This window comes from Triticum urartu, chromosome 1 (assembly GCF_003073215.2).
Source record: "Triticum urartu cultivar G1812 chromosome 1, Tu2.1, whole genome shotgun sequence".
In the NCBI taxonomy this organism is placed as follows: Eukaryota; Viridiplantae; Streptophyta; class Magnoliopsida; order Poales; family Poaceae; genus Triticum; species Triticum urartu.
Genome location: NC_053022.1, coordinates 426,503,722 through 426,526,881, shown reverse-complemented (window position 1 = coordinate 426,526,881; position 23,160 = coordinate 426,503,722).

Genomic DNA, 23,160 nt, shown 5'->3' with positions numbered 1-23,160 from the left:
GGGAATGTAGAAAAGTATAAAGCACGACTCGTGGTAAAAGGATTTACACAAAGAGAAGGGATAGATTACAATGAGACATTTTCTCCAGTCTCATGTAAGGACTCCTTTAGAATCGTAATGGCATTAGTTGCTCATTTTGATTTAGAGTTACATGAAATGGACGTAAAGACGACATTTCTCAACGGGGATTTAAAAGAAAATGTCTACATGAAACAACCTAAGGGTTTTATCATGGAAGGCAAGGAAAATATGGGATGCCGCCTAAAGAAATCCATTTATGGATTAAATCAAGCCTCTAGACAGTGGTATCTAAAGTTTAATCAAACGATTACAAGTTTTGGATTTAAAGAAAATATTGAGGATAACTGCATTTATGCAAAGTTTAGAAATGAGAAATATATTTTCCTAATCTTGTATGTGGATGATATTCTGCTTGCTAGCAGTGATGTTAGTCTACTACAAGAAACAAAGAAGTTTTTATCATCAAATTTTGACATAACAGATCTTGGTGAAGCATCATATGTTTTGGGCATAGAAATTCACCGAGATAGAAACAATGGAGTCTTAGGACTATCGCAGAAAGCATATTTAGAAAAGGTTCTTAAAAGGTATAATATGCATGCGAGTAAAGCCACACCTGCTCCTATAGTCAAGGGCGATAGTTTTGGGAAATTCCAATGTCCCAAGAACTAGTACGAGATCGATCAAATGAAAGCAGTACCATATGTTCCAGCTGTTGGCAGCTTACAGTATGCACAAGTGTGCACTCGCCCTGACTTAGCTTTTATCACCGAGGTACTCGGTAGATATCAAGAGAATCCAGGCATAGAGCACTGGAAGATGGTAAAGAAAGCATTGCGTTATGCGCAAGGCACGAAGGATTACATGCTAATATACATGAGAAGTGATTCCCTAGAGATAAAAGGGTATTCAGACGCAGATTTTGCGGGGGACAGAGATGATAGAAAATCCATGTCAGGATACGTATTCACCCTCGCTGGGGGAGCTATTTCATGGAAAAGCTCCAAACAGTCGATAGTTGCATCATCCATGATGTATGCAGAATTCATACCATGCTTCGAGGCCACGGGGCAGGCGATATGGATAAAGAAATTTGTACCCGACTTGAAAGTGGTAGATTGTATTCACAAACCACTAAAGATGTACTATGACAACCAGCCCGCAGTATTTCACGTTCACAACAACAAGTCGAGTAATGCTGCCAAAACAATAGAGATATGGTATTATGTTGTGAAAGATAAAATCCAGGATCAAACTATAAGTCCCGAGCATATAAGGACAAAGAATATGCTTGCGGATCCGCTAACGAAAGGCTTACCACCCAATGTGTTCAAGGAACACTTAGCCAGCATGGGTTTAAAGGAAAGCCTTATAATTCCTGAATAGGCCCAAAAGGGACATAATTTTTTTTGAACAAAACGTATGTTGTAGCTGTATGATTCTATCGGTAATTAAGTTGTGACGATGAAACATGCTCTATGTACCAATATGTGATAAAACAAATAAACTAGAAAGTATAAGGTTAAAAGTAAAGTTGAGATCAAGGAGGAGAATGTTAGGTTGATTTCTCTCCCGTTCGAGCCCAACGGGTCGAACGGGCCCTTGCATCGCGTCCTGATCGGGGGCGCCCAACCAAACCATGGTTGGTGGGCCCCTGTCGCCAGCGCAATATAAAGAGGTGGGGTGCCGGGGCACGCATCACGAGATTGACCGTGCACCACAACACCACCAACACACCAATCCGATCTAGGGTTGCACTAGGCCGACGGGAAGCTCCGCTGCCACCACCTCGCCCAAACTCCGCCATCACCGTGCACCACAGCACAACGATGGCCTCTGACTCGAGCTCGTCAGCCAAAGGAGAAGGTAGGCTCACCGGATGATCTAACCTACTCCGATCCAAAGGATCTAACATATTCTAGTTGGTATGTGGTGCAAAATTTAGTTGTGGAAACCTATAAAATCTAACAATATGTATACATCCATATGTATGTGCTTTCTCCTAAAAAAGGCATGTGTTTATTTTTCAGTTTTTTAACTTGAGCAAAAATCCTCCTGCTAGCTATCTAGCTTGAATTTATTTTGTTTTACACAAAAAGTTAGAACCGCAATCAACTCTGACACGCACTGATTACAATAGTACTAAGTTGCATACCACAAAGCTGCGTACTACTCCCTTTGTTCACAAATACTCTCTTCACTCGTAGTTACGTGTCACATAAATGGATGTATCTACATGAATTTTTAGTTCTCGATACATTCATTTCTATTCATTTTTGCGACAAATAATTCAAGTTGAAAAGAGTGTGAGATATTTTGGGCATTTTAATATAGACTACATACATACAAACTGAAATGGGTGAAGAAACACACTGAAACATGTTTATTAGAACATCTTATATTATTTGTGAACGAAGAGAGTAGTACCCATGCTCATTCTAGGAGTAACTTTCAGATGCGTAAATCAATTAGCTAGCTTGAAATTGTTTTTGTTTTACATGGGGTGATAGAATCGCTCTCAACTCCGCCCCGGGCGACCTGCTCAGTTGCCATTCGCTCGGTATTACCGCTGTAACACTTAGAGACACCATCAAATCCAAATGCATCGTTTGTACACAAGCGTTAATTAGTTCCATATGGAGCACACCCATCGAGGGTATCGTGCTTGCCGAAAGAAAAGGAATAAACGAGTAAGCTAGTGACGGAGTTATGAGACAAGAACAAATAAAAGACAGTGATAGTTGTCTACATAAACTTGCTGAATAGTTATGCAAGTCAAATGGGCCTTTGAGATTTATTTTTTTAATTAGTATTAGGTACAACATTTAGTGGGTAAAGACCCAAAAAATCTGACAATATATAGTATACATTTCATATGTGCTTTCTCCTAAAAAAAAGTACTAGCTCCGATCCCTAATAAGTGTCATAGTTTTAAACTATCCCAAGTTCAAAACAACGACATACATTGGATCAGAGGGAGTATATATTTACTTTCTCCATCTCATAATATAAAAACGTTTTTTACAATAGTATAATGTCAAAAGTGCTCTTATATTATGGAACGAAGGGAGTAGTTTTTTTTAACATAAAAAACTATTTTCAGTTTTTCAAAATATTGAATCCCTGGAGCTTGGGAACCAAATATCCTCCTACTGGATGTCTATCTTGAAATCGTTTTGTTTTACACAAAGTTAGAATCGCAATCAACTCTGACACGCATTAATTACAGTAGTACTAAGTTGCATACTGCTAGTACTGATGCTTATTGTTGGAGTAATTTTTAGATGCGTAGATCAATTAGCTAGCTTGAAGTTGTTTCTTTTTTCACAAAAAATGAAATTGTTTTGTTTTACATGAGGTAATATAATTACTCTCCACGGGCGACCTGTTCAGTTGCCATTCGCTCGGTATTACCGCTGCAACACTTAGAGACACCGTCAAAACCAAACGCATCGTGTGTACACAAGCACAAGTGTCCCCAAAACAATCCGTTAATTAGTACCATAATATCAAGTACACCCATCGAGGGTATCGCGTTCGCCGAAAGAAAAGGAATAAGCACAAAACAAGAACAAATAAGACAGCGATGGTTGTCTATATAAACCGCTCGAATCAAACGCCATAAGCACCCCACGAGCAAGTCTAGCGCATGCAAGGCAGCCGAAGCAGGAGCTTACTTGGGCTAAGCAATGGCGCACGCTAGCCTCGCAGCCCTGGGCGTGCTCGTGGTCCTACTACTGCAGGCATCAACCGGCACCGTCGCCCGCCCGTCGTCGGCCGTGTCGGCGTCTAAGGTCTTCGGCATGCCGGCGGTGATGTCACTCAACGGGTTCGAGCGCGGCGAGGACGGCGGCCCGCCGGCGGAGTGCGACGGCAAGTACCACAGCGACGACGACATGCTGGCGGCGCTGTCCACGGAGTGGTACCAAGGCGGGATCCGGTGCTTCAGGACGATCCGCATCACGAGGGCGGACAACGGGCAGAGCGTGCTGGCCACGGTGGTGGACGAGTGCGACACCGCGCACGGCTGCAAGAACAACATCGTGGACACCTCCAGAGCCGTGTGGGCGGCGCTCGGGCTCGACACCAACGTCGGCGAGGTGTCCGTCACATGGTCAGACTCTTGAGTTAACCGCGCCGATCCGTCGGTCGCTGAATAATTGGCTGCGCGTGCACGCACGCTGTGGGCATTCGCAAATCGCAATGCCTGTTTTGTTTCCTGTTTTTACATACACGTACGTGCCTATCCTCTAGGCTGATGCTGCCATATACGTAGCGTAATAAACGATGTTTTCTTCCAAAAGATCGCACGGGAGAACTGCGATCAAATCTCCTACATACGGAGTACTCCTATAATGTATGCATGCAATGATAAATAAGATCAATTGGGTTATGGAAAAGCTGACTGGAGTGAATCGTCTTTAGTAAAATCCCTTGGTTATGTAAAGCTTCACATAGTTGCGATGTGATGTGGTTCAGTCAGTGAGAAGTTTTCAGACTCCCCATGCTGAAAAGCTATCGTGAAAGTTAAGGATATTTATGCAAAATTTATATTCCTACAAACGATTTCTACGAAAAAAGCTAGGTACTGCAAGAATAGCGTCGAGAGAAAAAGTAGTGCATAAGAATTTTGTAAAACTAATGTGCAAGAATAGGGTCGCTCATATAATCATATTTATATGTTGGGAAGGAAAATTAAAGTGGATTCTAGAGATGTGGCTAGGGACTGTGGAAAGATAGATTACATAATATACCCTCAGTTGCTTAACATTTGCAATGTTCCTGACTGCACTGTGGAGGTTGCTGCCTTCTTTCATAGAGGACCTTCCCCTCATCTTATGGATCGGATCAGTGGAACAAGGTTCAAGATTGCATTAGAAACTTAAATATGTATGATAAACTATAAACCTGATGTTATCAGTTGGTCCTTGTTGGTACCTTGGGCTTCGGGGCCACCAGTATTGAGGGAGAGGAGAGATGCTTCTTCAACTCCTGGAGGGCTGCTTCCGCTTCATGTGTCCATTATAGGGGTCCGACTTTTCTCAAGATCTTGAAGAATGGCAAGGCTCTCTCGGCAAGCTGCGAGATGAATCTTCCGAGTGCAGCCAAGCATCTGTTCAACCTCTGGATGTCCCTGACGCGCTTGTGTGCCTGAATCTGATCGATTGCTTCAATCTTGTCTGGGTTAGCTTCGATCCCACGATGAGTTATGTAGAAGCCAAGTCGTTTTCCAGATGGTACGGCAAAAACGCGCTTTTCTGGCTTGAGCTTCAGTTTCAATCTACGGAGGTTGGCAAAATTTTCCTCCAGGTCTCAATGAGAGTGGAGTGTTGCCGGGTTTTGACGACAGTGTCATCCATGTAAGCTTCTACATTGCGATGCAATTGTGATCCAAACTCGATTTGCACAGCCCTTTGAAAGGTGGAACCGACGTTCTTTAGTCCAGAAGGCATCCGTACATAACAGGACGCGTCTGATGGAGTAATGAACACGATCTTCTCTTCGTCTTCTTGTGCTATCAAGATCCTATGGTATCCGTAATAAGCATCGAGGAATAATAATAGGTCGCACCCAGCGGTGGAATCCATGATTTGGTCGATCCTCGATCCTTGGGGCAAGCCTTGTTAAGATCACTGAAGTCAATGCACCGCCTCAAGTTTTCGTTAGCCTTCAGAACGACCACGTGATTGGCTATCCACGTAGGGTGCAACACCTCTCTGATGATTCCTGCTTTCTTCAGCTTCTCAACTTCGTCAACGATGAATTGCTGACGATTTGGGGTTTGATTCCTCACTTTTTGTTTGACATGTCGGGCGCTCGGGGATATAGCTAGCTAGATGGTGCTCGATTACCTCCCTGGGAACTCCGGGATTATCTGACGGTTGCCAAGCAAATACGTCAACATTTTCTCGCGGGAAGGTAACGAGCATGCTTTCCTTTTGTTAGGGAGGGTGATGCCTATGGTGAAAGCACCAGACCCGTTCGCCCATGCCGCGACCTTCTTAGTGAGAGCGCTAGTGGCCAACTTCTGTGTCTTCTTTGTTGAAGAGTAGTTGTCCTTCCCGGAAACACACATGTCTATGCGCTTCCCGAGAGCCCAATCTTCTTCGGGAGCACTATTATTGGTATTATTTCCAGAAGCCTTGTCTTCTCCTCCGGGAACGCTCTGATTGTTGTCCTTTCCGGAAGTTTCGGATACGATGAGTGTTTAGAAACTACATGTGGTTGTGGCAACCAAATCCTTGTACGTCTTTTCCAAACACATCACCGCGTCCTTCCAGTTTCTTTTTTATGAATAAAAACTACTCGTGTTTCATAGTGATGGTGTTATGAAGACAGACAATTCTATGTCCTCATAGAGACGATTATTCGGATCTGATAAGTTCATATTATTATGTCATATTGCTTTTGTTGATTTGAATTTTTGTGTAGTTTTGGTGGTTCGGCGACATTGCACTTCTATGGGATCATCCCGGCTAAGGCACATTCACTGCTCATGGCTTCCCGTCTTTTGGGGTTGGCGAGTTCATGCAGGCGAACGAATAGCTATAGCGCTGCTCCGGTCCAATTGCAGTCTCTTCACTTTAGTCTTGACGGTAGTTTATCTTGCAACGATTGATACCATGGAGAAGATGTCTCCAAGAGATTTTATTATCATTCTTAGTTTTGACTGTTACTTTGTAATTTTTTGGATATTGGATCGAAATCAATGTATCTATTATGGTTTTGAGTAGGAATACAGTTACAAGCGTTTCTAAGAAAATTATCTATGGTATTTGTCAAAAAAAGGCAGGAAAGCTCTACAACTTGCCTTGTCTTTTCTTTTTTGAGGACATCAAACTGCCTTTTTTTCTTTTCTTTTGAGAACACTAAACTACTTTTTCTAGAACATGAAACATGCCTTGGTTTTGCTAAGAAAACTCGTAAAGTACTGCATCGTTTATTGATGTGGTCGCCGAAGATCTAGGGGATCATCGACGAGATCTGTTCTGGTGCCCACTCTGCCTGGCGGCAAAGAGAGTGGTCCCTGTGAGGTGATCCATCCTAAGGTTTTTTGCCACCTCAGGGGATCCCTGGTTTGCCTCATATATGGCGGGCCCATGGGATACATTCACTCATTACCCTTCTCAGACGCTTTTGGGAGAGCAGCAACTCAGAAGTAGATCGCTAGGGTGACTCGGCAGTAGGATCCTCTCCCCCTCTCTCTTTCTGCACGTGTGTGTGTGCGCGCGCGTGCGCACGCACACATGCGTGTGTGTTCTTCTTCTCCTGGGACTGGCCCCCGCCCATTCCTTCTTCCCTCATCATAGCCTTACATGCACGTCGCTAGTAAGGGTTCCTATACTAGTGGATGTTCTACCTTGACTATTGCCAATGATCATGTTGACAGATTTTGAACTCTATGCAGCATCCTTTTTCCAGCCATGGTGGTTCGCACATTGAGGATCCCAGTGACCCGTCTCATGACAACCCAACAAGGATGCTTTGCCTTGTCCTTGTTGTGCCCCTTTCGGGCCTTCTTCTTCTTGAAGTTGGTAGTATTGGGAGACCTTGTTCTTTCTCTTGAATTTGTGGGTATTTTTATGTGCCACATTGATAAAAATGCCCCTCACTCCTTTAGCTCATGTGTCATTTCCCATTGCCTTATCCTCAACGTCCAATGATCAAATTAGACTACAAATAGACATCTCTTATCTTCGGTGTTTCAAAGTAGTGGAAAATTGCTACCTCTTGAGATTGCGTTGATTTTTCCCTTGAAGAGGAAAGGGTGATGCAGCAAAGTAGCGTAAGTATTTCCTCAGTTTTGAGAACCAAGGTATCAATCTAGTAAGAGACAACACGCAAGCCACCGAATACCTGCACAAACAAACACCAACCTTGCACCCAACGCGACAAAGGGGTGGTTAATCCCTTCACGGTTATTTGCAACGTGAGATCTGATAGAGATGGATAAACGGTAAAGTAATATTTTTGGTATTTTTGGTTTATCGAACGGAAAGTAAAAGGTTACGAAAGAAAGTAAACAAAAAACTAGAATTGTAGATCGGAAACTTATATGATGGAAAATAGGGCCATAGGTTTCACTAGAGGCTTCTCTCAAGATAGAAGATATTACGGTGGGTGAACAAGTTACTGCCGAGCAATTGATGGAAAAGTGCAAAGTTATGACGATATCTAAGGCAATGATCATGAATATAGGCATCACGTTCGTGTCAAGTAGACCGAAACGATTCTACATCTACTACTATTACTTCACACATCGCCCGCTATCCAGCATGCATCTAGAGTATTAAGTTCATAAAGAACGGAGTAATGCCTTAAGTAAGATGACATGATGTAGAGGAATTAACTCAAGCAATATGATGAAAAACTCATCTTGTTATCCTCAATGGCAAACAATACAATATGTGCCTTTCTGCCCCTACTGTCACTGGGAAAGGACACCACAAGATTAAACCCAAAGCTAAGCACTTCTCCCATTGCAAGAAAAACCAATCTAGTTGGCCAAACCAAATCGATAGTTCTAAAAGACTTGCAAAGATATCAAATCATGCATAAAAGAATTCAAAGGAGATTCAAATAATATTCATAGATAAGCTGATCATAAATCCACAATTCATCGGATCTCGGCAAACACACCACAAAAGAGTATTACATCGAATCTCCAAGAACATCGAGGAGAACTTTGTATTGAGAATCAAAGAGAGAGAGAGAGAAGAATACATCTAGCTACTAGCTATGGACCCGTAGGTCTGAGGTAAACTACTCATGCTTCATCGGAGAGGCAATGGTGTTGATGTAGAAGCCCTCCGTGATCGAATCCCCCTCCACAGGATGCCGGAAAAGGCCCCAAGATGGGATCTCCCGGGTACAGAAGGTTGCGACCGTGGAAAAGTGGTTTCGTGGCTCCCCTAGAAGTTTTTGGGATATTTGAGAATATATAGGAGGAAGATCCAGGTCAGGGAGTCACCGAGGGGCCCACAAGGTCGGGGGACGCACCCTACCCCCTGGGCGCGCCCTCCATCCTTGTGGCCGCCTCGTGGCTGTTCTGACTTGCACTCCAAGTCTCCTGGGTGTCTTTTGGTCCAAGAAAAAATCATCGTGAAAGTTTTATTCCGTTTGGACTCTGTTTGGTATTCCTTTTCTGCGAAACTCTAAAACAAGTAAAACCAGAAACTGGCACTAGGCTCTAGGTTAATAGGTTAGTCCTAAAAATCATATAAAATAGCATATTAATGGATATAAAACATCCAAAACAGATAATATAATAGCATGGAACAATCAAAAAATTATAGATATGTTGGAGACGTATCAAGCATCCCCAAGCTTAATTCCTGCTCGTCCTCGAGTAGGTAAATGATAAAAACGGAATTTTTGATGTGGAATGCTACCTAACATATTTATCCATGTAATTCTCTTTATTGTGGCATGAATGTTCAAATCCGTAAGATTCAAAACAAAAGTTTAATATTGACATAAAAATAATAATACTTCAAGCATACTAACAAAATACTTATGTCTTGTCAAAACAACATGGCCAAAGAAAGCTTATCCCTACAAAATCATATAGTCTGGCTATGCTCCATCTTTATCACACAAAATATTCAAATCATGCACAACCCCGATGACAAGCCAAGCAATTGTTTCATACTTTTGATGTTCTCAAACCTTTTCAACTTTCACGCAATACATGAGCATGAGCCATGGACATAACACTATAGGTGGAATAGACGGTGGTTGTGGAGAAGACAAAAAAGAAGGAGATAGTCTCACATCAACTAGGCGTATCAATGGGATATGGTGATGCCCATCAATAGATATCAATGTGAGTGAGTAGGGATTGCCATGCAACGGATGCACTAGAGGTATAAGTTTATGAAAGCTCAAAAAGAAAACTAAGTGGGTGTGCATCCAACTTGCTTGCTCATGAAGACCTAGAGCATTTGAGGAAGCCCATCATTGAAATATACAAGCCAAGTTCTATAATAAAAAATTCGCACTAGTATATGAAGATGATAACATAGGAGACTCTCTATCATGAAGATCATGGTGCTACTTTGAAGCACAAGTGTGGCAAAAAGGATAGTAACATTGTCCCTCCTCTCTTTTTCTCTCATTTTTTTCTTTCTTCCTTTTTTGGGCCTTCTATTTTTTTGGCATTTCCCCTTTTTTTCCTCACATGGGACAATGCTCTAATAATGAAAATCATCACACTTCTATTTACTTACAACTCAAGAATTACAACTTGATACTAGAACAAAATATGACTCCATGTGAATGCCTCCGACGGTGTACCGGGATGTGCAATGAATCAAGAGTGACATGTATAAAAAATTATGAATGGTGGCTTTGCCACAAATACGATATCAAGTACATGATCATGCAAAGCAATATGACAATGATGATGTATGTCATAATAAACGAAACAGTGGAAAGTTGCATGGCAATATATCTCGGAATGGCTATGGAAATGCCATAATAGGTAGGTATGGTGGCTGTTTTGAGGAAGGATATGTGGTGGGTTTATGGTACTGGCGAAAGTTGCGTGGTACTAGAGAGGCTAGCAATGACGGAAAGGTGAGAGTGTGTATAATCCATGGACCCAACATTAGTCATAAAGAACTCACATACTTATTACAAAAATCTATTAGTCATCGAAACAAAGTACTACGCACATGCTCCTAGGGGGATAGATTGGTAGGAAAAGACCATCGTTCGTCCCCGACAGCCACTCATAAGGAAGACAATCAAAAAACATCTCATGCTCCAACTTCGTTACATAACGGTTCACCATACGTGCATGCTACGGGACTCACAAACCTTAACACAAATATTTCTCAAATTCACAACTACTTACTAGCATGACTCTAATATCACCATCTTCATATCTCAAAACAATCATAAGGAATCAAACTTCTCATAGTATTCAATGCACTTTATATGAAAGTTTTTATTATATCCCTCTTGGATGCCTATCATATTAGGAATAAAATCATAACCAAAGAAAATTAACATGCTATTCTAAAGACTCTCAAAATAATATAAGTGAAGTATGGGAGTTCATCAATTTCTATAAAAATAAAACAACCGCCGTGCTCTAAAAAGATATAAGTGAAGCACTAGAGCAAAATTGCCTAGCTCAAAAGTTATAAGTGAGGCACATAGAGTATTCTAATAAATCACGATTCATGTGTGTCTCTCCCAAAAGGTGTGTATAGCAAGGATGATTGTGGCAAACTAAAAAGCAAAGACTCAAATCATACAAGACGCTCCAAGCAAAACACATATCATGTGGTGAATAAAAATATAGCCTCAAGTAAAATTACCGATAGATGAAGACGAAAGAGGGGATGCCTTCCCGGGGCATCCCCAAGCTTAGGCTTTTTGACATCCTTGAATATTACCTTGGGGTGACTTGGGCATCCCCAAACTTAGGCTCTTTCTACTCCTTATTCCATAGTCCATAAAATCCTTATCCAAAACTTGAAAACTTCACAACACAAAACTCCAACAGAAAATCTCATAAGCTCCATTAGTATAAGAAAATAAATCACCACTTTGATACTGTTGTGAACTCATTCTTTATTTATATTGGTGTAATATCTACTGTATTCCAACTTTTCCATGGTTCATACCCCCCGATACTAGCCATAGATTCATCAAAATAAGCAAACAACACGCGAAAAACAGAATCTGTCAAAAACAGAACAATCTGTAGCAATCTGGATATTTTGAATACTTCTTTAACTCCAAAAATCCTAAGAAATTAGGAAGTCCTAGGAAATTAGTTTATTAATCCTTTGCAAAAGAATCAGTATTTTATCGCGCTTTTGTTAAAATGAAAACTAATCTTCTGGGTGCAAAAGTTTCTGTTCTTCAGCAGGATCAAATCAACTATCACCGTAAGCTATCCAGAGGTCTTACTTGGCACAAACACTAATTAAAACACAAAACCACATCTAACCAGAGGCTAGATGAATTAATTATTACAAAACAAAACCTAAAAAGCAAAAACAAAAATGGATTGCCTCCCAACAAGCGCTATTGTTTTAATGCCCTTAGCTAGGCATTGATAATTTTAATGATGCTCACACGAAAGACAAGAGTTGAATCACAAAGAGAGTATCATAAAACATGTGACAAACATATCTAATTCTAACATACTTTCTATGCATAGGAATTATATAAGCAAACAAATTATTAAGGCAAACAAAAACTACCATATGCAAGGAAGAAGAAAGAAACAATAGCAATCTCAACATGAAGTGATGTAAAATTTAGTAACATGAAAATTTCTACAATCATATTTTCTTCTCTCATAATAATTACATGTAGGACCATAAGCAAATTCAACAAAATAGCTATCACATAACATATCCTCAACACGATCCACATGCATGCGAAGTTGACACCCTTCCAAAATAGTGGGATTAACATTAACTAAAGTCATGACCTCTCAAACCCACTTTTATCAAAAAAATCATAAGATTGAACATTCTCCAAATATGTGGGATCTAAAGTGACACTCTTCCAAACCCACTTTCAGTATTATTGCAAACATTATTATCAATCTCATATTCATCATGGGGCTCAATTTTTTTCAAGATTATAAGAAGAATCACCCCAATCATGATCATTGTAACAAGTAGTGGACATAGCAAAACTAGCATCCCCAAGCTTAGGGTTTTGCATATCATTCACACAATTGACATTAATATAATTTATAATAATATCATTGCAATCATGTTTTCATTCATGGAGCTATCGTGAATCACTTCATAAATTTCTTCTTTCAATAGTTCATCATATTTTCAGATTCACGAATTTCAAGCAAAACCTCATAAAGATAATCTAGTGCACTCAACTCACTAGCAATTGGTTCATCATAATTGGATCTTTTAAAAAGATTAGCAAGTGGATGAGGATCCATATCAATAGAATTTTAGAAAGATAAGATGCAAGCAAATGGAAGGCACATGGCAACACAGACATAAGATCGAACGAGAAGAAGGGCGAAGAAAAAGCAAATCTTTTCGAAAATCATTTTAGAAGTGGGGGAGAGGAAAACGAGAGGCGAATCGCGAATAATGTAATGCAAGAGATGAGAATTTATGATGGGTGCTTGGTATGTCTTGGCTTGGCGTAGATCTCCCTAGCAACGGCGCCAAAAATCCTTCTTGCTACCTCTTGAGCTTGCGTTGTTTTTTCTTTTGAAGAGGAAAGGGTGATGCGGCAAAGTAGCATAAGTATTTCCCTCGGTTTTGAGAACCAAGGTATCAATCCAGTAGGAGACAACGCGCAAGCCACCGAATACCCGCACAAACAAACACCAATCTTGCACCCAACGCGATAAAGGGGTTGTCAATCCCTTCACAGTTATTTGCAACGTGAGATCTGGTAGAGATGGATAAACGGTAAAGTAATATTTTTTTGGTTTATGGAACGGAAAGTAAAAGACTGCAAAAGAAAGTAATAGGAAACTAGAATTGTAGATCGGAAACTTATATGATGGAAAATAGACCCGGGGGCCATATGTTTCACTAGAGGCTTCTCTTAAGATAGAAGATATTACGGTGGGTGAACAAATTACTGCTGAGCAATTGATAGAAAAGTGCAAAGTTATGACGATATCTAAGGCAATGATCATGAATATAGGCATCATGTCCGTGTCAAGTAGACCGAAATGATTGTGCATCTACTACTATTACTCCACACATCGACGGCTATCCAGCATGCATCTAGAGTATTAAGTTCATAAAGAACGGAGTAACGCCTTAAGCAAGATGACATGATGTAGAGGAATTAACTCAAGCAATATCATGAAAACCCCATCTTGTTATCCTCGATGGCAACAATACAATACATGCCTTGCTGTCCCTATTGTCACTGGGAAAGGACACTGCAAGATTGAACAAAAGGCTAAGCACTTCTCCCATTGCAAGAAAAACCAATCTAGTTGGCCAAACCAAATCGATAGTTCGATGAGACTTGCAAAGATATCAAATCATGCATAAAAGAATTCAGACGAGATTCAAATAATATTCATAGATAAGCTAATCATAAATCCACAATTCATCGGATCTCGGCAAACACACCGCAAAAGAGTATTACATCGAATAGATCTCCAAGAACATCGAGGAGAACTTTGTATTGAGAATCAAAGAGAGAGAAGAATCCATCTAGCTACTAGCTATGGACCCGTAGGTCTGAGGTAAACTACTCACGCTTCATCGGAGAGGCAATGGTGTTGATGTAGAAGCCCTCAGTGATCGAATCCCCCTCCGCAGGATGCCGAAAAAGGCCCCAAGATGGGATCTCACGGATACAGAAGGTTGCGGTGGTGGAGAAGTGGTTTCGTGGCTCCCCTGGAAGTTTTCAGGATATTTGAGAATATATAGGAAGAAGAGCTGGGTCAGGGGGTCACCGAGGGGCCCACAAGGTCGGTGGGCGTGCCCTCCACCCTTGTGGCCGCCTCGTGGCTCTTCTGACTTGCACTCCAAGTCTCCTAGGTGTCTTCTAGTCCAAGAAAAATCACCGCGAAAGTTTTATTTCGTTTGGTATTCCTTTTCTACGTAACTCTAAAATAAGGAAAAAAAACAGAAACTGGCACTGGGCTCTAGGTTAATTGGTTAGTCACAAAAATCATATAAAATAGCATATTAATGCATATAAAACATCCAAAACAGATAATATAATAGCATGGAACAATCAAAAATTATAAATACGTTGGAGACGTATAAAAAATCTACTCCATGGAAGAGAAAGCTTACTAGCAGTGCTCCCAGCAACAAACTTGTCGAGTAATATAGACTTAAGGAGCTCAAGTTCCTTTATCATTGTAACACCCCAATAATTAAGCTACAGTAAACCCTGACAAATGATGCCAAGTCACCTTTTTTTATTAAGCTTAATCGACTCTTATCGAAAACCAGTTCGAATTCAAATTTGGATGCAACTTGAAAATTTAAATGTTTCAAAAGGTAAAATAAAAATGTAGGTTGGGCTACAAATATTCACTAGCAAATTTTCATATAAGAATTAGAATTTTTCGAAATATACAAGTGCCACTAAACATTTTAAAACGGACTCATAAGCTTTTATTGAAATAATCTAATTTAAATAAATCTGTAAACATTCCAAAAATATTTGACACTTGTTGGAATAGCCCAAAATATTGCCTAGAATTTATGTGATAGTTTGCACAATGAACTAAAATCATCTAGTACCTAAACTAAATAGAAAACAATAGTAACTAAGAAAACAGAAAAGAAAAAGGGGAACCTACTAATAAAAAGAAAAGAAACCTAATCTACGGGGCCCCTAGGCCCATTTAGAAAAACAGCACCAGCCCACCCGCAGCTCCTTCTACCTACCGCTACAGGAGGCAGGGGAGGCCGTGGCAGCCATCCCACGGCCATGGGTGCGCCCGGCCAGGTGCCGGCCATCCCGCGGCCCTCCCTAGCTGTTAAGTCCGACGCCCGCGACCCCCTGGCAAACCCTAACGCCCATCACCCTCGTCTCCTTCTCCGCCTCTCGATTTCGTTCACACCCAAGACCACGGTTGCTGCTGCCTTCTCGATCCCGTGGCCACCGGCCTCACCTCATCGCGCCAAGACGTCCAGGAGCTCCTCCATCGTCTTCTCCTTCGCCCTCGCCTAAGGGCTCGAGCTAGGAGGGCTGGTACGCTCGACATCGAGCATATCTTCGTCGGTACATCGCCGGTGTCCGACGTCGTTTGTCGCGGCTCCGGTCCACCTCCAGCCTCCCCGACCACATCTTCGAGCTCGCGGTGAGCTCCTCCTCCGATCCCCCCCCATTCCCGGATTCAAACCGTGCCCCCGCGCGTCGTTGCTCGCCGAGGCCGAAGCTTCACGTTCACATCACCTGTGTGTACTATGTAGTTGCAGCCTCGCGCGCCTCTGCGGTGCTCTCGTACGCCTATGGCCTCCCCGTGCATGCCCCCGTCCACGCACCGCACGCGCGCCACACATCTGCCTGCGCCCTGCCTCCTCGAAGCTGCGCCCCACGCACCACTTCAGCCGCACCCCTGCTCGTCTGTGTTGCTGCCTCTCCGTAGTCGCTCGTGCCCGCGCGCGCCTAGGCTCGCTCACGCCTGCCTACTGCCGCGTCCGCTGCTGCTCTGCTTTGCGGCTCCGCTGCTACTTGCCGCTGTTGACTGCGTTGCTCCTGCTGCCATTAGCTGCTACTGCATCTTGCTGCTCTGCCTGTGTTGTTGCTGCTACAGGAACCTTCAGTTACTGTAGCGCTAGCTAGCTAGCTTTTCAATTTCTACAATAACTAACCCTCTAGACAGCTCCTAAACAGCGCCTAAGCGACTGTTAACAGGAGCAAAATTATTATGTGAAGGTAGTATACTTGACATACTTCATTTTATCCCACTGAACCAAATCTATTTGATGCATGTATTGAATACTATGAAAATCACAAAAAGCTATCTTTTGTTAGCAGAATACAGTTTTAATCTCTTCTGTGTGGGGGCTGTATGTGTGTGGCCGGCTATGCAACAGCCGTGTGTGGCCGGCCCTTGTTTAACTAGTATATCTTAGGATTAAAGTTAGTGGTAAGTTAGTCTAATAGTAGATGACATGTAGATTCAAGGTTAGTTTAAAGAAAAATATTTTTTTTAAAAAAGGTCTAAGTCAATGACATGTGGCCCCTACATTGTTCATATGTTGACTAGTCAAAATATTTGACTAGGTCAACCCAACCCCTCTGGCCCACTATCATATACTACAGCTAGAATACACAACGTGACAAAAGTATTTTTGCTGTTTTATTTCGAATTAAAAGAATTCTGTAAATTCAAAATATGTTTAAAGCTTTGTAAATTCATATAAAATAATCCGTAACTCGGATGAAAATACTGGGTTATGTGGTGCACCCCTGCAGGGAAGTTGATCTATTCGAATAGCCACGTCTCTCGGTAAAAGGATGACCCGGAGTTGTACCTTGACCTTATGACAACTAGAACCGGATACTTAATAAAACACACTCTTCCAAGTGCCAGATACAATCGGTGATCTCTCTCTCACAGGGCGACGAGGGGAGGATCATCGGTTAGGATTATGCTATACGATGCTACTTGGAGGTCTTCAGTCTACTCTCTTCTACATGCTGCAAGACGGAGGCTGCCAGAAGCGTAGTCTTCGAAAGGACTAGCTATCCCCCCTTATCCCGGCTTTCTGCAGTTCAGTCCACATATAATAGCCTTATTCCAGTTGATACCAATGCATACATATGTAGTGTAGCTCCTTGCTTGCGAGTACTTTGGATGAGTACTCACGGTTGCTTTCTCCTTCTCTTCCCTCTATCCTTTCTACCTGGTTGTCGTAACCAGATGCTGGAGCCCAGGAGTCAGACGCCACCGTCGACGACGACTCCTACTACACCGGAGGTGCCTACTACTACGTGCTGCCCGCTGACGACGACCAGGAGTAGTTATGAGGATCCCAGGCAGGAGGCATGCGCCTCTTTCGATCTGTATCCCAGTTTGTGCTAGCCTTCTTAAGGCAAACTTGTTTAACTTATGTCTGTACTCAGATATTGTTGCTTCCGCTGACTCGTCTATGATTGAGCTCTTGTATTCGAGCCCTCGAGGCCCCTGGCTTTTAATATGATGCTTGTATGACTTATTTTATTTGTAGAGTTGTGTTGTGATATCTTCCCGTGAGTCCCTGATCTTGATCGTACACGTTTGCGTGTATGATTAGTGTACGGTCAAATCGGGAGCGTCACAATCATCCACTGCAACTCATTAGCTTGTTGTACCACAGAACGGTTTTCAATCATTCTATATTCATTGAACTGATCTATGCCATATCGTACACCAGCAACATCGGTGGTGCCGAATTTGGATTCAAGTACATCCCATATTTCTTTACCAACCTTTCACCCAACAAATTTATGACGACACCCGCAGATTACATTGGCCTCCAAGAATGCTTTCCCTGTTCAAGAGTAAGTGGGCCCCTAGGAGGCCTAGCCAAAACCTAGTCACATTCATAGCAGTGAGCGACAAGATGTTTTTGGTCTGCTGCCTTTTGAAGTGAGAACCCTTTACGATCTCAGCTTCAGAGCAGTAGAAAGTCGATCAATGGAAATTGTCTAAACATATACTCCCTCCGTTTCTAAATATATGGTGTATAGTTTTTGGTATGAAAATTAAAGAACACACGTGGAGTGAAAATTTCACAAGTTTTGGGCGAGATTACACCTGACTAATTGACATGAGAAAATAGAGGAGTTTGCCTAATATAAGTAAATGTAATCAAATCCCTAAAAAAAATATTCAAACGAGTGGTGCAATGCAAGACACCTTACATTTCGAACTTTTTCTAAAAAATCTATACACCTTATATCAAAGAACGAAGGGAGTATGTTTTTAGATTGTAAGGAAACTAGGCAATTTTTGGTTAAGCTTAAACCTAATTAGCATCGTTAGAAGGTTACTGATATGGCAAATCGCACATGGCATACTAGGTACATCTATCACATACGCATATGGACAAATGCACATGTCAATAGAGAAAGGTTTAGAACATATGAGTTCATCGAAAACTCTCATGCAACAACATCATCGTCCATGGTGGTGTAGATGAGGTGGTCATCCACTGTAGAGAAATAGTGGAAGCAGGTGGTCACCGAGGATGTATTTGATCAAGAGCGAGCATCATGCCGAGAGGCTCCCCAAAAACATTATCGCCCTTCACGCGGTGCAACTTCTCAAGGGGTGCGGTTTCGTTGGCCTGCTCTCCCAAACAGTTGTGCATGTAGTTGCGAGGATGAGGTCGTCGGGGAAGTAGAGCGCAAGGAACTTGGATGGTGTATGTTCTGTATACTGTTGTGTATTAAGTGTAGACTCTTTCTCTCTCTCTCCCCCCTCCGCTTAGAGAAGACTCATGAGAGAGTGAGGAGATGCAACTACACTGGTGTAATAGATCTGTGGAAGCAAAAAAAAACGTGTCAACAACGAGCTCGAGTCTTGACACTTGCACCTAGAGTTGTCAGAATTGTCTTAGTAGTGCAGTGCCCAGCAAAAATTTAGTTCTTCTAACAAGTCGCATAACATTTGCCCGAACTCGAACTTGATCCCTGAAAAGTGAATCGAAGCGGCGCATGTCATGAGGTGGGTGAGTGAGCTCGCATTGTTCCTCTCTTTCCTCATGTTACAAGAAGTAGTAGAACACCTCATCTTTTATATTGGTGATACTCTTTTTTTTAACTAGTAGCATGGTTCTAAACTTGCCGCATAAGTCAAATGGGCCTTTGAGATTTATTTATTTTTAATTGGTATTAGGTACAAGATTTAGTGGGTAGAGACCCATAAAATCTGACAATATATAGTATACACCCATAGGCATGTGTTTTCTCCTTTAAAAAGTACTACCTTTGATTCATAATAACTGCTGCAGTTTTGAACTAACCCCGGTTTAAAACATCGACACATTTTGGATGGGAGGGAGTATATTTGTAGTATTTTTCTTTTTTTAACTTAAAAGTCTATTTTCAAATTTTCCGTAATTTTGACCCCTGGGAACCAAAAATCCTCCTACTCAATATCTATCTTGAAATCGTTTTATTTTACACAAAGTTAGAATCGCAATCAACTCTGACACGCATTGAGTAAAATTGTACTCCAGTACTGATGCTCGTTCTAGGAGTAACTTTCAGATGCGTAATCAATTAGCTAGCTTGAAATTGTTTTGTTTTACATGTGGTAATAGAATCATTCTCAACTCCGCCACGAGCAACCTGCTAAGGTGCCATTCGCTCGGTGTTACCGCTGTAACACTCGGAGACACCATCAAATCCAAACGCATCGTTTGTACGCAAGCACAAGTGTCCCCAAAACAATCCGTTAATTAGTCCCATAATATCAAGCACACCCATCTGAGGGTATCGTGTTTGCCGAAAGAAATGGAATGACCGAATAAGCAGTGACGCAGTTCTGAAACAAGAACAAAATAAGAGACAGCGATAGTTGTCTATATAAACCGCTCGAATCAAACGCCATAAGCACCCCACGAGCAAGTCTAGCGCATGCAAGGCAGCCGAAGCAGGACAGGAGCTTACTTAGGCTTAGAAATGGAGCACGCTAGCCTCGCAGCCCTGGGCGTGCTCGTGGTCCTACTACTGCAGGCGTCAACCGGCACCGTGGCCCGCTCGTCGTCGGCCGTGGCGGCGTCTAAGGTCTTTGGCATGCCGGCGGTGATGTCGGTCAACGGGTTCGAGCGCGGCGAGGACGGCGGCCCGCCGGCGGAGTGCGACGGCAAGTACCACAGCGACGACGACATGCTGGCGGCGCTGTCCACGGAGTGGTACGAGGGCGGGATCCGGTGCTTCAGGACGATCCGCATCACGAGGGCGGACAACGGGCAGAGCGTGCTGGCCACGGTGGTGGACGAGTGCGACACCGCGCACGGCTGCAAGAACAACGTCGTGAACACCTCCAGAGGCGTGTGGAACGCGCTCGGGCTCGGCACCATCGTCGGCGAAGTGGCCGTCACATGGTCAGACTCCTAAGTTAACCGCGCCGATCCATCGTCGCTGAATAATTGGCTGCGCGTGCGCGCGCAACGCCGCTGCGGGCATTTGCAAATCGCAATGTCTGTTTTGTTTCCTGTTTTTACATACACGTACGTGCGTATCCTCTCGGCCGATGCTGCCATATACGTAGGCCTATTAAACGATGTTTTCTTCCTCAAGATCGCACGGGAGAACTGTGATCATATCTCCTACATGCTACTCCTACAATGTATGCATGCAATGATAAATAAGATCAATTGGGTTATGGAAAAGCTGGGTGGAGTGAATCGTTTTTAATATAAATCCCTTGGTTATATAAAGCTTCACACAGTTGTGATGTGATGTGGTTCAGTTAATGAGAAGTTTTCAGACTCCGTATGCTGGAAAGCATCATCAAGCGGAGCGTTCGACCAAGGACATGAGAGGCTCTCGCGCTCGCGCTCCCGGCGGGTGAGCGCTCGCGGCGGCGCCGCCCGATCTACCGCCTCCGGCCTCCTCTGCTTGAGCTGAGATCGGATCCGGGATCCCCTCCACCTTCTCTTTCTCCCCTGCGAAGCTTCACTCCATCCGACGCCATGCCTCCACGACCGTGCTCCAAGCCTGCGTCCGCGGCGTCGGCCATGGCGGGAGCTCCATCCGCCGAGCGCTCCCCGAGGCCCTCGACGGCCGGCCGCCGCCCTGCGTCCCGGCTGGCACGCTGCTGCCCGCAGGCTTCAGGCCAAGCGTCGTCCCGCCGTTACCGAGCAAGCGGCCTGCATCTGCATCAACGATGTCGGCTGCTCCGTCAGGGTCAGCCACCTCCGCTGCAGTGCTGGCCGCGGCTGCCCTGGCCTCCCGCAAGGCTGCCCCGGCCGCTGGTGGCCATTTGTCCCGCTTCTGGTTGTGGCTGCATCTCCGACAGTGCATAGCTCGGCCCCCCCAAGCCGGGTCCTCACCGCTGCTGCCGCTTGGGTGTCTCCCGTCCCCGTCCCCGGCCTCTGCTGACGCTGCTTCTGTCAGCGACGCACCGTCAACCTCGACTGCTGCTGTGGGCGCGCCATCCCCTACTCCTGTAGGTGCTGCTACGTCCTACTTGACTCCTGTGGAAGCCCCGTCCCCCCGGCTGCTGCTGCTGAAGCGCCGCCCACAACCACAACTCCTGCTGCTGAAGCGCTGTCCACGGCTCCTGTGGAAACGGCGCCGTCCTCGGCTCTTGTCCATACTACGACGGGTCTTGACTCAGAGCTACCTGTTTCGTGGAGCTCCCTTACTGACGGCGAAGAAGACGACGACGATGATGATGAGCTGGCCCAACGGACGCCACCGCCGGCTACCAAATCCTCGGTTTCGGCTGCTCGGCAGGACGTGGCATGTGAAGCGGATACATTCGGAGGTTGGCAGAAGGTGCTCCCGCGGCGCGATGTGCAATGCCAGGCGTCACAAGCCCCTACTTTGGCTCCCCGTCCCGTCCCTGCTTGGCTTCATGATAGATGTTGTAGATGTCTCTTTCCTGGACACCGTGCAGCGGATTGTCGAGATCCTTTTAGATGTTATCGATGCCTTGAGAACGGTCATCAAGCGCATGAGTGCCGCAATGCCTGGCGTCCCCTCAGCTCCTTGGGAAGAGCTACTGTGTCGCCATTGCCCCGCCTCCCCGTCGAGCACCAACAAGCTCCATCTCCATACAAGGTCCAGAAAGAAGCCCCGCCCCTCTCGAAGACATTTTGTCATGATTCTTTGGCATCGATCGTTTCTGCTCCTGCTGACTCAATGGCACCGATGAATACCTCGATGCGGCCCACTTTGGAGAGGCAGGCCGAGCTGCTGCGCTCTGAGCTCCTTGGTATGGCTTCCTTTCAGCTTGAGAAAATGGTCCAGCCTCTGTGTGATGTCATTGACTATGAAAGGTTGGATGTTGCGGATGGAGAGCTTCATGGAGCGAGCTGAGGCTGCACTGGGCGGGCTCTCCCTGACGCCGCATGTGTTGCAGACTACTCATGTGTTGCACCCTTTGGTTATGCCCGATGGCAGCTTCGACGCTGAGAAGGGAGACGAGCTTCATGGTCGTTTCTCCCCTCGGGCTAGGGCCAGCTCACCGCCATTAGCCTCTGAGCGACTTGACAATGATGTGGTTGTGACTCCGGTGTTACAGATCATGCCCGAGCTTCGGGAGTTGTGTGGGGGCCCTGTTTTGCCTTTTTGTGTCGAGCAACTGCAGGTAGACCCTCCCGAGATCTCAAGTGTGGCTTTGCCACCAACATCACCCCTGGAGTCGAGACAAATAGTTGATGCTGAGGAGAGTAGTGATTTGGACGGTGCGATCTCTCGCTCGCTCAAGTCCATTGGGCGTCAGGCGTTAGTCATCGAGCGCGGAGTTCCAGATGTTGCTGCCCTTCCCTCATCTGCGACCATCGAGCAGGTGATGCCCGTGAGTGACATGGCCATTGAGCCAAGTGTGTTGGCACCTACTCCAACTCCAAATTCAAATGCTCTCTTCGCGAAGGAACTTTGTGACTTGCTCTCTAGCGTGGAGGTTGCTAGACCTAGTTTGGGCAGGTCGATTGCTTGCCTCCTGACAGGAACGCCAATAAGGGGCAAACAAAAGAAGATGGG